A 13539-nucleotide genomic window follows, 5' to 3' on the forward strand; every position below is an offset into this window, starting at 1 on the left:
CACCGTACTGCCGCCACCCCCTCAAAAATCTCCACTGGTTGCCTGTCCTCCTCCATATCAAACAAAACCTCTTTATCATTTGCTTTAAAGCACCCCATCACCTTGCCCCCTCCTACTTCACCTCGCTTCTCTCCTTCTGCAACCTAGCCCGCATACTGGGCTCCTCCGACACTCACCTTCTCACTGTGCTTCGATCACGCCTGTCTCACTGCCGACCTCTGGCCCACATCCTGCCTTTGGCCTGGAACGCCCTCCCTCCTCAAATCCGACAATTACTCTCCACGCCTTCAAAGCCTTATTGAAAGACATCTTCTCCAAGAGGCCTTCCCAGGATAAATCCCACTTTTCCTCCTCTCCCATTTCCTTCTGCGTCAGCCTGACTCGCTCCCTTTGCTCTCCCCCCCCCACCCAGTCCCATAGCACTTATGTATATATCTGTCATTCTATTTATTGTTTTGATTTGTATATCACCCTGTAGACTGTGTGTAGACAGGGAGTGTCACTGTTTATTATTGTATTGTACTTTCCTAAGATCTCAGTACAGTGCTCTGCACACAGTAGCAATTAATAATTACAATTGAATGCACATATGAACCCACACCTCCACCAGGGTGACACTGGAATGTGCAGCATCCCCTGAGCTAGTGGCCCAGGTGACCGAGCCTCAGGATATTTCTGTCAAGAAGACAGCTTGGTCAATTCTGCTGATCAAGATTTACCTCACTGGATTGTCAGAAGTAGCTCTCCTATTTCAATGTCTGTCACCCCAATAGGTTGAAGCTCCCCGAACACAGGGAATCATAATGCTCAATGAATACGATTGAATGAGTGAATGAACGTCAACCAATTCTAACATTCTCCCATGTGTTCTGCAGATAGTAAATAATAAATACCATTGCCTGATGGATTAGAAATTTGGGAATACATATAAGGAAATGGCATAGTCTCTGGCCTCAAGGAGTTCATAATCTATGGAAGGGACTTTAACAGGTACATAATTCTTATCACAATTATGTGGCCATAATTTACAGACAGAGGGCAAAAAAGAGCATAGATTCAAAGAACAAAAAAGTCAACATTTGAATATAGTGGATGCCAGGACTCATTTCAAGGACCTTCTCTGAATCAGTATGCTAGATAATATCACTGCTAAAGTATTATCAGTTTATAAATGACAAACGAGATTTGACAGTTCAAGACTGCAGACATCACAGGCTGTAAAGTAGCAAAGATGGAAGATTTAGAGCTATCACAAAAACCAAAACCTTCCCTCCCCATGCCTCCCCCAAATAAGTAAAATCTGACCAAACCCCCTTAGATTAGATGGTGTTATAAAGGAAAAATTAAAGGGTCCATTTTTTATCTTAGGGAGAGGTGGCAAATTGAGAAACATCCATGTATTATTGTTCATCCCTCCTAAACATTCTCCTTAAATATGATACAAAGAACAATTAAGTTTAAGAAAACCTAAGTGAATTATTGCCTATCAAGATTAAAATCAAACTTAATTCGATGACTCCTAGCACTTGCATAATCCCTAGCACAGGCCTTTCCAGCTTCTGAGATGCGTGGTCAGACTATCACTTAAGGTTATCTACTGCTCTTGCACTCTTCCTCTGACAATCCGTTTCTTGCATATGGTCCCTAAGAGAAGAACCACATGGTGGCGCTATGGTTGTGCCTATAGTTCATTTAATGTGGGTTTTTTTCTTTTTAGGAAATAAGTTTCTCAGACTATAGTGCTGAACAATATTATTCTTACCCACGATTTGAATTTTCTAGAGAAATGCCCACTTTAAATGTGTTCTCCCTCTCTCTCCTGTGCTGGACAGCATGGGCCCTTTATTCATTCATTCAATAGTATTTATTGAGCGCTATGTGCAGAGCACTGTACTAAGCCCTTGGAATGTACAATTCGGCAACAGATAAAGACCATCCCTGCCCAATGACGGGCTTACAGTCTAATTGGGGGAGACGGACGGACAAAAACAAGACAACAATCACGATAAATAGAATCAAGTAGAATTAAGGGGATGTACACCTCATGAACAGAATAAATAGGGTAATAAAAATATATGCAAATATATAATACAAATACACTTACAAATACACAAATACATACAAATATATACAAATGAGCACCTTTATGCCAATACACACTGTTGCCCGCCAAAGGACACCAGTGGCCGAAGCAACAGCACGGTCTACCCCCAGCAAGAACAATAGGAGGTTGGTTTAATAATGCTCACAAGCCTTCTGTAAAAACGGTCCCCCCTCCTCCGTTTTGAAGCCCAGTGGCCCCCGCTCTTGAAAAAAATGGCCATGACTATTTCTAGCAAGCGCTGGCTCTAAGGCAGGAGAAGCCTTAGCACAAAGCCAGAAATAAAATTAGCGAATAGGATGTATACAAAAATAGGACATAATTATGAGGGCTTTCTGATGGAACCAGTTAGTCTTAAAACTATAAGCCCTCCTTTTTCAGTAATTTAAGGAGGGTGCCTGCAGAGCCTGGGTTCTTAGTCTCGGAGGATATTTTTCCCCATGTGGGAATCTTTGCTGTACGTGAAGTTCCATGGGGCCCGGCAGTGAAGCCAACATCAGTAGGGTTTTCTCTGGCTGAACCAAACCAATCCTGCCAGAGTCTTGTACCCCAGATCTTACCTTTGAGCCTGTCTCAGGCAGACACCAGTGTTTGCGAGAGCTTGATTGGCAGAGAGAATTTTCAGGGTTTTCCACATCTCCTTCCCCCAACCACATTCCCTTGCCTTGCTTCGGCCCTGGGCACTCCCACCAGCAGGTCCCCAGGGACCATAAAAGCAGGTGGCAGGGTGAGGCGGAGGGCAGATAGTGGGAGAAAGCCCGGGCAAGACGGGCACTGGGGAACAATTCTGGTGCTGGTGGAGCGGCCCTTGCTGCTTCTACCTCTCCCTGTGAGCAGGACGGCCACTAGCCCCCAACATATTGGCCACTCATTCAAGTCGGCAGGGGCTATGAAGGGTGAAGGTTTTAGTGGTGATCGTTTCCTTGCTCAGAAGCAGGCTCCCAACTGTGCCTAGGCCTGAGTTTACCTAGAGCTTCCCCCCTTGTATATTTTCCACCCCCTTCCTCTGGGATCTGCAACCATGGGGGGCGGTGGTATAGCCTCCATCAGCCCCCACCCCAGCTGTGGTCCTGGACAACCCCCACAGCTACTTCAGCGTGTTGGAGCGCAGAGGAAAGAATACCAGGGGACTTGGCTATCCTGGAATGGAGGAGGGAGGGGAGGGTGGAGGGATGAATGGAAGTGAGGAAAAGAGGTTTTTATGGAACTAAATGCAAACACCCAGGAATCCCTGGGCAAAGAGGATACCTCCACATCTTATCAAGAAGTAGCCACTGCCAACAGCATCGGTATTTCAGAGTCTCTACTCCACTGACCTGGAGCTTTCTTCAAGGGGCACTGCAGGAGACCTGCAATGCCTTTATCAGTTGAACCAAGGCAGAAGAGGCAGTAATGTAGTGGGGACCCTAATGACTATCTCAGGATGTCCCAGTCCCTCCCAAGGGCCAATGAAAACCACCTCCATCTCTGGTAGCTTCCCCCGATACCAGTTGCCAGCTGGACTTTCATTCCTCACACATGCACATTTGTAAGCTTTGAATATCCAATAATATCTTGTACTTGAATATCACTTATTTTTTCCAAAGTACTTTCCCATCAGCTGCCTCAATATAACTCCAAAACATCCCTGAAGTAGAGGGAGGCAGGTATTATCATCCCCTGTTTATATGTAAAACAAACATAGGCACAGAGAGGTTACAGAGTGGGCTAGTAGTAGAAGTGGGCCTGGAATTTACACCACACTGACTTCCTGGCCATCCCAAATGTATCCCTTTGGATCCCTTATGCCTTCACTTGGAAGCTTAAGGAAACACATTCTGGACAAAGGAAGCAGTTCTCTTTCTAATTCTGTGTGCCTGTGGATAACCCAAGCCATAATTAATTTTACAAAGGAAACCATTCATCGGCCTTGCCCTGATATTCACAAGAGAAATTAGAGTATAGTCAGTTCTCCAGAAGTACATTTTTGCACTACACATTTTAGATAGAATGTTGTTGGGGAGGTTGGGCATGTGTTGGTCTGGATAGAACATGACGTGATGCCAGAAGCCTGAGAAGCAGTGTGGCTCAGTGGAAAGAGCCTGGGCTTGGGAGTCAGAGGTCATGAGTTCGAATCCCGGATCTGCCACTTGTCAGCTGTGAGACTGTGGGCAAGTCACTTAACTTCTCTGTGCCTCAGTTACCTCATCTGTAAAATGGGGATTAACTGTGAGCCTCACGTGGGACAACCTGATTACCCTGTATCTACCCCAGCGCTTAGAACAGTGCTCGGCACATAGTAAGCGCTTAACAAATACCAACATTATTATTATCGGTCAATAAGTGGTTGCTGTCATGCAGGTTTTCCTTAAAACAGGGGCTGCATTTATGAGGAGCCCCTCCTTACCAGAGAGCTGACTATACTTTCAATCACTACAGGCTGAGGAGATCCAAAAGCAGAGAGAAGCAGGTAATCCCCTTCACCTGCCAAAACTCCCAAGCAGAGATCGTTCCCATAGGGCAGATGAGACAACTGAGGTCCACTTAAGCAATTTGGTCTCAGTCCCTCCTGATAAGAGTAGGAGAACCCAGTAGTTCTAGCTTCCAATCCTGAGTTTTAGTCACTCTGCATTCAGCGCCAGGCTTTTCAGTAAATTCCAGAAAGGGACCTCTTAACCAGATGGATTAACACTCGGTGGCAAGTGTAAATATTATGATGTGGTTTTCTCATAGGCTTGCTTCAAACTGTTCACGTTTATTCCATGAAAAGTAAAGTTAGTCATTTACAACGTCTGCTAATGCAAATCTACTGAACATCTGGCCTTCATTTACCACTTTAGATAAGGACCAGCTCTCCTGGCACCTACAAGCTTCAAAACTACCAGTGCGAAAGAGTCACAAACAAGGAGTCGATCGACTCCTGCAGATCCTCGGGCAGAGAGGGAAATCTGAAATGTCATGGTGGTAACTGGTTCCTCGTTAGGCAGTTGCATCTGTTCGGTATATTTTTATAGGATGCCATCTCTTACTTCCCACTCCCTGCATGTTTAACTTGCCTCTCCATGCTGAACAAAGCAAACTTCCAGGAGCATCCCGGGTTTAAATATCAAACTGTATTGAGAAGTTTGTCCTTTAGAGCCAAAATGCTACCCCTGATGGAGAGACATGAATGGGAGAGATGCTCGCTTCCATTCAGCCAGGAACCTGCATTAGGGCCTGAAGAGCAACAATGTTGCCTAGTGCACAGAGCATGGACCTGGGAGTCAGGAGGATCTGGGTTCTAATCCCAGCTCTGCCGCTAGTCTGCTGTGTGCCTTTGGGCAAGTTGCATCACTTCTGTTACCTCCTCTGTAAAATGGGGATAATGATTCTCCGAGTCCCATGTGGGACATGGACTGCGTCCAACCAGGTTAGTTTGTATCTAACCCCAGCACCTAGTAAAGTGTCTGCCACATAGTAAACGTTTAACAAATACCATTAAAAAAATCTGGTTCTATGAAGAAATGACTGTGTGTGTGTGTGTGTGTATAGATGAAAGGTGGGTTCTCCTTGCAAGTATCAGGGGGAGTTGTAAAGCCCCCAGAGATGTGGAAGGGGTGTGGAAGAATCAAGGGTGATTTGAAGAATCAAGGCCAAAATCAAACCTGTTTATAGTAAAAAAAGAAAATTGTTGTGAGCAAGATGATTTCTTAAATTTCTTGGCTGTGTGCTTTTTTTCTCTTTTAATTCACTCTTATAAGTCACATTTGAAGAAGCAACCCTAGGGGGCGAAGGTTGATATTCCATCATTACCCATTCTCTAAATACTGAAGTCCTCTCCATGCCCCTGTCTTGCTGGAGAAATTGCTTCCTTTGTCTGTACTTGTTTACAACAGATGCCTTATTACAAGCTTGGGTTTTTAATTGTCCTTATCAACACTGAAAACAAAATGAAAGGGGGGGGGGGGAGGGAAGCCAACAACAAACAGCACCAACCATACAAATATTTAAAAACAGAGCTGGAGGAAATGATGAAGGGGCATTTAGAATTTCTTTTGGTTTGGTGTTGAAATTGGAAGTCTGGCCCCTGCCTCCTGAGGGTTCCTTCCTCTCCCGCAGCAGGGGGACTTACAATTATTTGTGTTTATTATTGATAGAGTGCTCCAAATGCATGTTTCTCTCCTCTCCAGGGTTCAGGATTTCTCAGGAAGCATAATTCTACTAAAATATGTTTTCACATTTTATGCAATGTATTTAGCGTCTCGCTTTTTCTCCAAGACACTATCTACTGAACATCAGGTGCTAACTTAAGTCTCAGACAGAAACAGAACCTTTCACATGTTAAATAGCCTTGGTTCTGTAGCTTAAGGGGAATGGTTTTCAAAAGGAGAGGAATCTTTCTTATTTTATTTTCCAAGGGCCAAAATGCCAGATGTAGAGACAAAAAAGACACTTCTAATCCCGGGATACACAATATGGAAGCAGTACAGCCTGTTGGTGAGAGCACGGGCGCCTGGGTTCTTATCCCATCTCCATCATTTGGCTGCTGTGTGACCTTGGGCAAGTCACTTAACTTCTCTGTGCTGCATCTCTAAAATGGGGACGAAATGTCTTCTCCCTCAGACTAGTAGAAGAGTGACTGTGTCCGCTCTGCTTACATTGTATCTACCCTAGTACAGTTATTAGATCACCGGAGGCAGGGTTCTTTGCAGTTGCCACAATCCTCTTTATATATAGACATGTGATGCCTCCCCAGAATGCTGGAAAATCTCAAGAGTTAAAAAATGGTCATGCTTTAGCCATAGCTGTACGATCTAGCTCCCTAAAAAAAATGGATAATTCAGTCAGTCAATTTCTGAACTTGGGAAACTACACTCTTTATAGAATGTTCCATACAGTCTTGCTTAACTCCATTTCTTTAACAAAATGCTCCGATAAAAGCAAAGGCCTCATTTTTTAGAAAGCAAGAAAAACTGTGCAGGAAAGCAGTGTTTTTGGCTCCTTGGTTACTAGAAACAAGCCATGCTCTTTGCTTAATGGTGGCTGGAATATGAGACCTCAACATTAAAGATTAACCCGGTGTTTCAACATGAGAAACATCTTAGGCTACCAGGACAGGACTGAACTAGCAACAAGTGATTGACAGCAAGGGGCTTCTGTAAATAGGGTATTAGAGACGATGGAGGGGATGTAGCTGAATCTGGGGTGGGGGAGCATGGAAGTCAGGGAAAGAAAAATGATAGAGAGTACAAGTAGTGGAGGGAGAGCAAATTGAACATCACTGGTAATGATACTGCAAAAGTGGGGAAGACTTAGCCTTTTCAGACAGGAAAGAGAATTCGTGTTCCCACCTTAGTGGAACAACCAACATTGTTCATTAGAACGAATCTATGCTCAACTTGACACAGTCCCTGCTCAAGGGCCTCTGAGTTGATGCAAACAGGGGGTGTAGAAAGATACATACCATTTGGGAAAAGTTTCTTAAATAGAATACTGCCTTCTCTGAACCTGCAGGAAAGAGTCCTTTGCATAAAAAAGACAGAGAGCCCAACTGCCTGCTTTAATGTCTAAGAATGAGCAAACCTCATCAAGCCCTGACACCACAGCCACTTAAAGAATCATACCATAAGGTATCTATTTGTGAAAATGTTTATATTTTTAGTCTCATCTTACTTCATTCTTGAAAAGTAGGAACTACATGGAGTTTTATTTAATTGGCACACTGAGAATTTAACAAGTTTCAGGGATTTTTTTTTTTACATCTAAATTCTACCTTATTCTTTTCTCTCCCTTCATTCTTGGATATGGCCTGTTCCCTTAAAAGTCAAATCATATCATGCAAAATAGTGAGGCACCACTTACCGTCATGGGGCATCTTGAATTCTGTTCTGCAGTGAATGGGTCAGTCAGGCAATGCAGGCTTGTTGGCCTAGAGTCTTCCTTGTCTCTACACTGTAAACTCATTATCGGAAGGGAACATGTCTACCAACTCTGTTGTATTGTACTCTCCCAAGGGCTTTGTACAGTACTCTGCACATAGTACTTACTACTGATGATGATGAAAAGCAGCATGGCCTGGGAGTCAGGAGGACTTGGGTTCTAATTCCGGCTCCACCATTTGTCTTCAGTGTGACCTTGGGCAAGTAACTTCACTTTTCTGTACCTCAATTACCTCATCTGCAAAATGGCAGATTAAGACTGTGAACCCCATGTGGGACAGGGATTATATCCAACCTCATTAGCTTGTACCTAGCCCAGTGCCTGACACACAAGCGCTTAATACCATTAAAAAAAAAGAACAAGTCTCAGTCCCTCAGATGCCACTGATCAAAAGATGGCTGGAAGAAGTCCAAGCAGTTCACCACAATGAGCAGCTGAGACTGACCTTGGAAAAGGTGGACCATATCTTCCTTGTGGCCCTTGCAATCGCATCAGGCCTCTTGGGAAGTCCCGGGTCATTCCAGCTCTGCAGACATTAGTCTGGTCACCAACCACGGGATGACACACTCCATTCCCCACCTTGGTAAGTAAGTGGCTTCTGAGCAATTAGTATTTAGAGATTGCAGATTTTATTGCTTCTCTCTCTCTCTCCAGCCCCCAAACTACCTTTTAAAAGGCCCCTGCCCACTCAATGGATTGATTTTGGGGGATCCAGAATGAAACAGCATGGCCTAGTAGAAAGAGCAGGGGCCTGGGAATCAGTAGATAAGGGTTCTAGTCATGGTTCTAGCAGAGCTACTTGCCTACTGTGTCATCTTGGGAAAGTCATTTCACTTCTCATCCTCAGTTTTCTCAATTGTAAAATGGGCACTAAATACTTGTTCTCAGACTTTGGACTCTTTATGGGACAGGGACTGTTTCCAATCTTATTATTTGGTATCTATTCCATCACTTCACATAGTGAGTGCTTAAATACCATCTTTATTATTATTAGGATAATTTTTATTACCACCTTGCTTAGTGCAAACTGAAATAGGTGACCTCAGTGTACTGACCACTTGTGACCAAATGGTTTTATGACAATTTTTCCAATTTGAAGCCTGCTGTTTCGATAGGCAAAAACCATGTTTTATTATTATTATGGTATTTGTTAAGTGCTTACTATGTGCCAGACAATGTTCTAAGTGCTGGGGCAGATACAAATCAGGGTGGACACTTGAAAATTTAACCTCTCTGGGTAATGATTATAAAGCAGCCCACAACTGCCCACAACTGGCCAAAGATATTTCCAAGAATAGAGAGGGTGACAGAAGGAAAATATTCCTTTACAGCAATATGATTTTATTCAGATAGACTTATCAGTATTTATTGAGTGGTTGGATCTGCCAAGCGCTGTAAAAGGCATTTGGGAGCGTAAATTAAAAGTAAAACTCACCATCCCCAGTTCAAAATCTAATAGATATTTTCTGTTACTACGACTCTTCTGGGGCCATTTTAGTGGTATTAGCTTAAGAAAAGTATCAAATATCAATACAAACCTCCATCCAGCATTCAAATCAGACCTGAAAATATGACTATTTGAGGATTTAATCTATGGCACAGTTGCTCGGCCGGGTTCAGACCCTTGGCTGCCCCTTTTGCACGTGAACTGATGTCATGAGATGCCCCTAGTGACATCATCACATTGCACCACTTGAGCTGCAGTCAGGGAACGGTCTCAGAAGTTCCTGATACCAAACTCGGCCCACTCATCCCAGTCACCCTGTGGCTGGCTGCAGGCCCCCAGGAGGATGGGGTCAGAACCAGGTCCAGGGGAGCAGGTGAGCACGGGGATCCTGCAGTATCATAACACAGGTTCCAAGGTCAGCCCCCACCCATGAACCCAGCAGGCGGGGAGAGCCCCAGACACCCCACTCCCAGGAAACTCCCACAATGATAGACAATGTTGCTTGGCCAAGGGACTGGGATGGGCCCAGTCAATCAATGATATTTATTGAGCACTTACTGAGTGCAGAGCACTGTACTAAGTGCTTGAGAGAGTACAATACAACAAGGCCTGGGAGTCAGAGGACCTGGGTGCTAATCTCCGCTCTGCCACTTGTCTGTTGTGTGACCTTGGGCAAGTCGTTTCACTTCTCTGTGCCTCAGTTACCTAGTCTATAAAATGAGGATTAAAGCTGTGAGTGCTATGTGAGACTGTGTCCAATCTATTTATCTTGGATCTACCCCAGAGGTTAGTATGGAGCCTGGCACGTACTAAGTACTTAAGTACCATAAACACACACACACACACACAGAGTTCGATAGACACAGTCTCTGCCCACAACAAATTTACTCTCTAGCCTCCCCTTTTCTCCCTTGGCACACCTGAAAATCTTCATTCTCTGAGGTCCCACACCCTGCAGATTCTTGAGAGGGAAAGACCAAGCCACTGAGCCCAAACTTAGTTTTAGGATATTATTTCTAGTTAAGGGAGACCCAAAGAAAAGTTTAAAGACCTTGGACAGTAATTAAATTGATGAGGTGGCTATGATGCAGACATTCAGCAATCTACCTAAAAATGTAGATGTAGAGATCACTAATAGTATCTTCTAAACAAATATCTGTCACTTAGATACTTTTTACACATCTATTTATGTAGAAAGCAGTGTAGTCTAGTGGACAGAGTACAAGACTAAGAATCAGAGTGCTGAGTTCTAATCCTAGCTCCTCCATTTGCCTGCTCCGTGTCCTTGGGCACTTCAACCTCTCTGTGCCTCAGCTTCATCTGTAAAAAATGGATTAAATATCTTTTCCTCCTCCCCTTTAGACTGTGAATCTCATCTGGTACAGAGATTGTGCTAGACCTGATTATATCCTATCTACCCTGGTGCTTAGTACAGTGCTTGGCATGCAGTACGCACTTAAATACCACAATCATTATTATTATTACTGTAACCTTGGCTAGAATTCTCTACCTTTATGTTTCTCTATCTTCAAAGAGGTTACAAAACCACCCAGGAACTTCAACATACCATTATTACAATAAACCTTAAAAGCATCATACCTTCTCCAGTGGAAATGATCAATACCTATCAATCTCTTTCATGACGCTGTTAAACCATATGACAAGGTGAATTTCCTTTTTGATTGGAATTAATTATTTTTTAGGTCACGATTAGGAGGTCCCCAGTAATGTATATTTACTAATATCACAGTAGTCCATGAAAAGTTAATTTTGTTAGGCTCAAAAGGTAACTACATTTTAATGGTATGGTTTGTACTTTAAAACCCAGTGATGTTTATGATTCTCTTTCTGGATGGAAATTACCCCAAATCAATCAATTCATTATTTAAAAATATCATATGTGCTTTCTTCTTCATGCCCGGTTCCCCCCTGAATTCTCCATGATGATTTAAAAAACAAGTCTGTGGATTGGTAAATTTGCAAGTTATTAATAATTATTTTAACACTCATGGATTAATATGGGAAATTAGTTGAGTCAAAGGGTTATTTTTTGAAAGGCAGTAGTATCTTGGACATTTTAAACTACAGACTATCGATTTTGGCCTTTTCTATGCATGTAAGTGGATTGCCTAGCAATTAAATGCACTCTGATGTAGACTCTCAGTAGATGGGTCCGGAAATATCCTTCAAACAATTGAAAAATGCTAATTATCAGATGTTAGCCCTGGAGAGTCATATTAAAAAGGAGGCAACTATTTAAATAGCCACATAAGCCAAGTCAGAGTGTACTGGGTCCAAAAATCACATATAAGTGTTAAGTGCTTACTATGTTTCAGGTACTGTACTATATGCACTGGGGAAGGTACAAGTTTAGACACAGTCCATGTCCCACATGGGGTTCACAGTCAATCCTCATTTTATAAAGTAACTGAGGAAAAGAGAAGTTAAATGACTTGCCCATGATCACCTATCAGACCAGTGGTGGAGCTGGGATTTGAGATTAAGAATCCAGGTCCTGAAACACAGGCCCATGCTCTTTCCACTAGGCCATGCTTCTTCCCAGTGTTGCTTTTTGTTTCATGTCACTTGTAGGATCATCAAGAATAACAAATGAAGGAAGGTACTGAACTGGTGCAAAGGAATCAATGACAGTGGTAATGTCATCACACTTTGGGAGAGCAAAAAGTACATAGAATTCTCCTATACTCTCCCAAGCACCTAGAAGAGTGCTCTGTGAGAAGTAAGCACTCAGTAAATACTGTTGATTGGCACGGCCCCACCTTAACACTCTCATCCCTTCGAGTCATGGTCCCAATGGGGCATGCGGGGCAATCCATGATTAAGTGGGTAGAGGTGAAACACATGGTCAAATTCAGGGAGAGAACCTATGGACACCCAACGGGAGTGCAGCAAATTGCCAGGGGCCACTGTAGTGCCATAATCCAGCTGGCGGTTGCTCAAGTAGCTGATGTGGTCTTCGCCACCCAGGTGAACCATTTATTTCATTGACAAGGAATCCCGGCACAGGCTGTCCACCTCAAAAAGCATACTAGGGACCGCTTGCATGGGAAAGCTTCAACTTCCTGCCTTAGCTCCAGAAAACATTTCCCTACTTACAGATCCAGTGTTTCAACTCAGATCTTCAAATTCTCAGAATTGTGCTCTTTCCCTTGGACTAAGAGTAGGGTTTGATTCAAGCTGCAAAACTGCAGACTTTTGGTTAAAATTTTTCAGAAGGCCAGCCCAAATGATTCACAGCCAGATATAGAAGCAGCAAGAGGAACAATATCAATGACCTTGCCTTTACAAAGTACCTGATGCAAGCAACAGACCTAGGCTTTGGACACTAAGAAGAAAAAGTTTATTATCCCAAGGACTGCCATAATGAGATGACTGTTCACCCTATCAATAGAGGAGGCTTGTCTGAACTTTCCTCCTTTCCCAACAGAGTAAAATACATTAATCCTAGGCCCAGTGGTATTCGAGCTATTTTATGTACTTGTGCTTGAGGATACATTCAGCAATCCAGGAGCTGGTGTCAGATTTGTATCTTCTGGGAAGCTTGCAATTCAAGAAGCTAAGATCATCATCAAAAGTCCTTGAGCCAGCCATAAAGGAGCTCCTACCCACGGATGACTGTGCTTTAGAAGCATACCCAAGGAGACAAAGATGATTATGAACCACTTTTCAGAATCAAAGTACTACAGTCTGTTGAATGATACTTAGGTCAGAAGATTACAACAAAGAGGGAGAACCCGAAAATGGCCAAATATTCACCAGGCTAGTCTAACCCTAGCAAGTAGAAATTTCATAAAATCTCCTTATTTTGTGCATTAAGAAAATAGAGAATATTATAATCAAATCCGATTTGCTATACTTGGTCCAATTCACATTTAAGGGATGTCTAAGATTGTTTTCGTGAGCCAAATAATGGAAATTACAAGTTTTCTTAATAATGAATATGAAAGGAATCAAACTAAAGTGATCAAAACGGACACACTGGTTTAGTTGGTGCTCTGAATTTAGTTGTGCTTTAAATTTTGGCTGCGATATAAAATTTGAGGCTAGAAATGATTTACAAGGCATATCCTAT

This window comes from Ornithorhynchus anatinus, chromosome 7, assembly GCF_004115215.2.
Source record: "Ornithorhynchus anatinus isolate Pmale09 chromosome 7, mOrnAna1.pri.v4, whole genome shotgun sequence".
Classification (NCBI taxonomy): Eukaryota; Metazoa; Chordata; class Mammalia; order Monotremata; family Ornithorhynchidae; genus Ornithorhynchus; species Ornithorhynchus anatinus.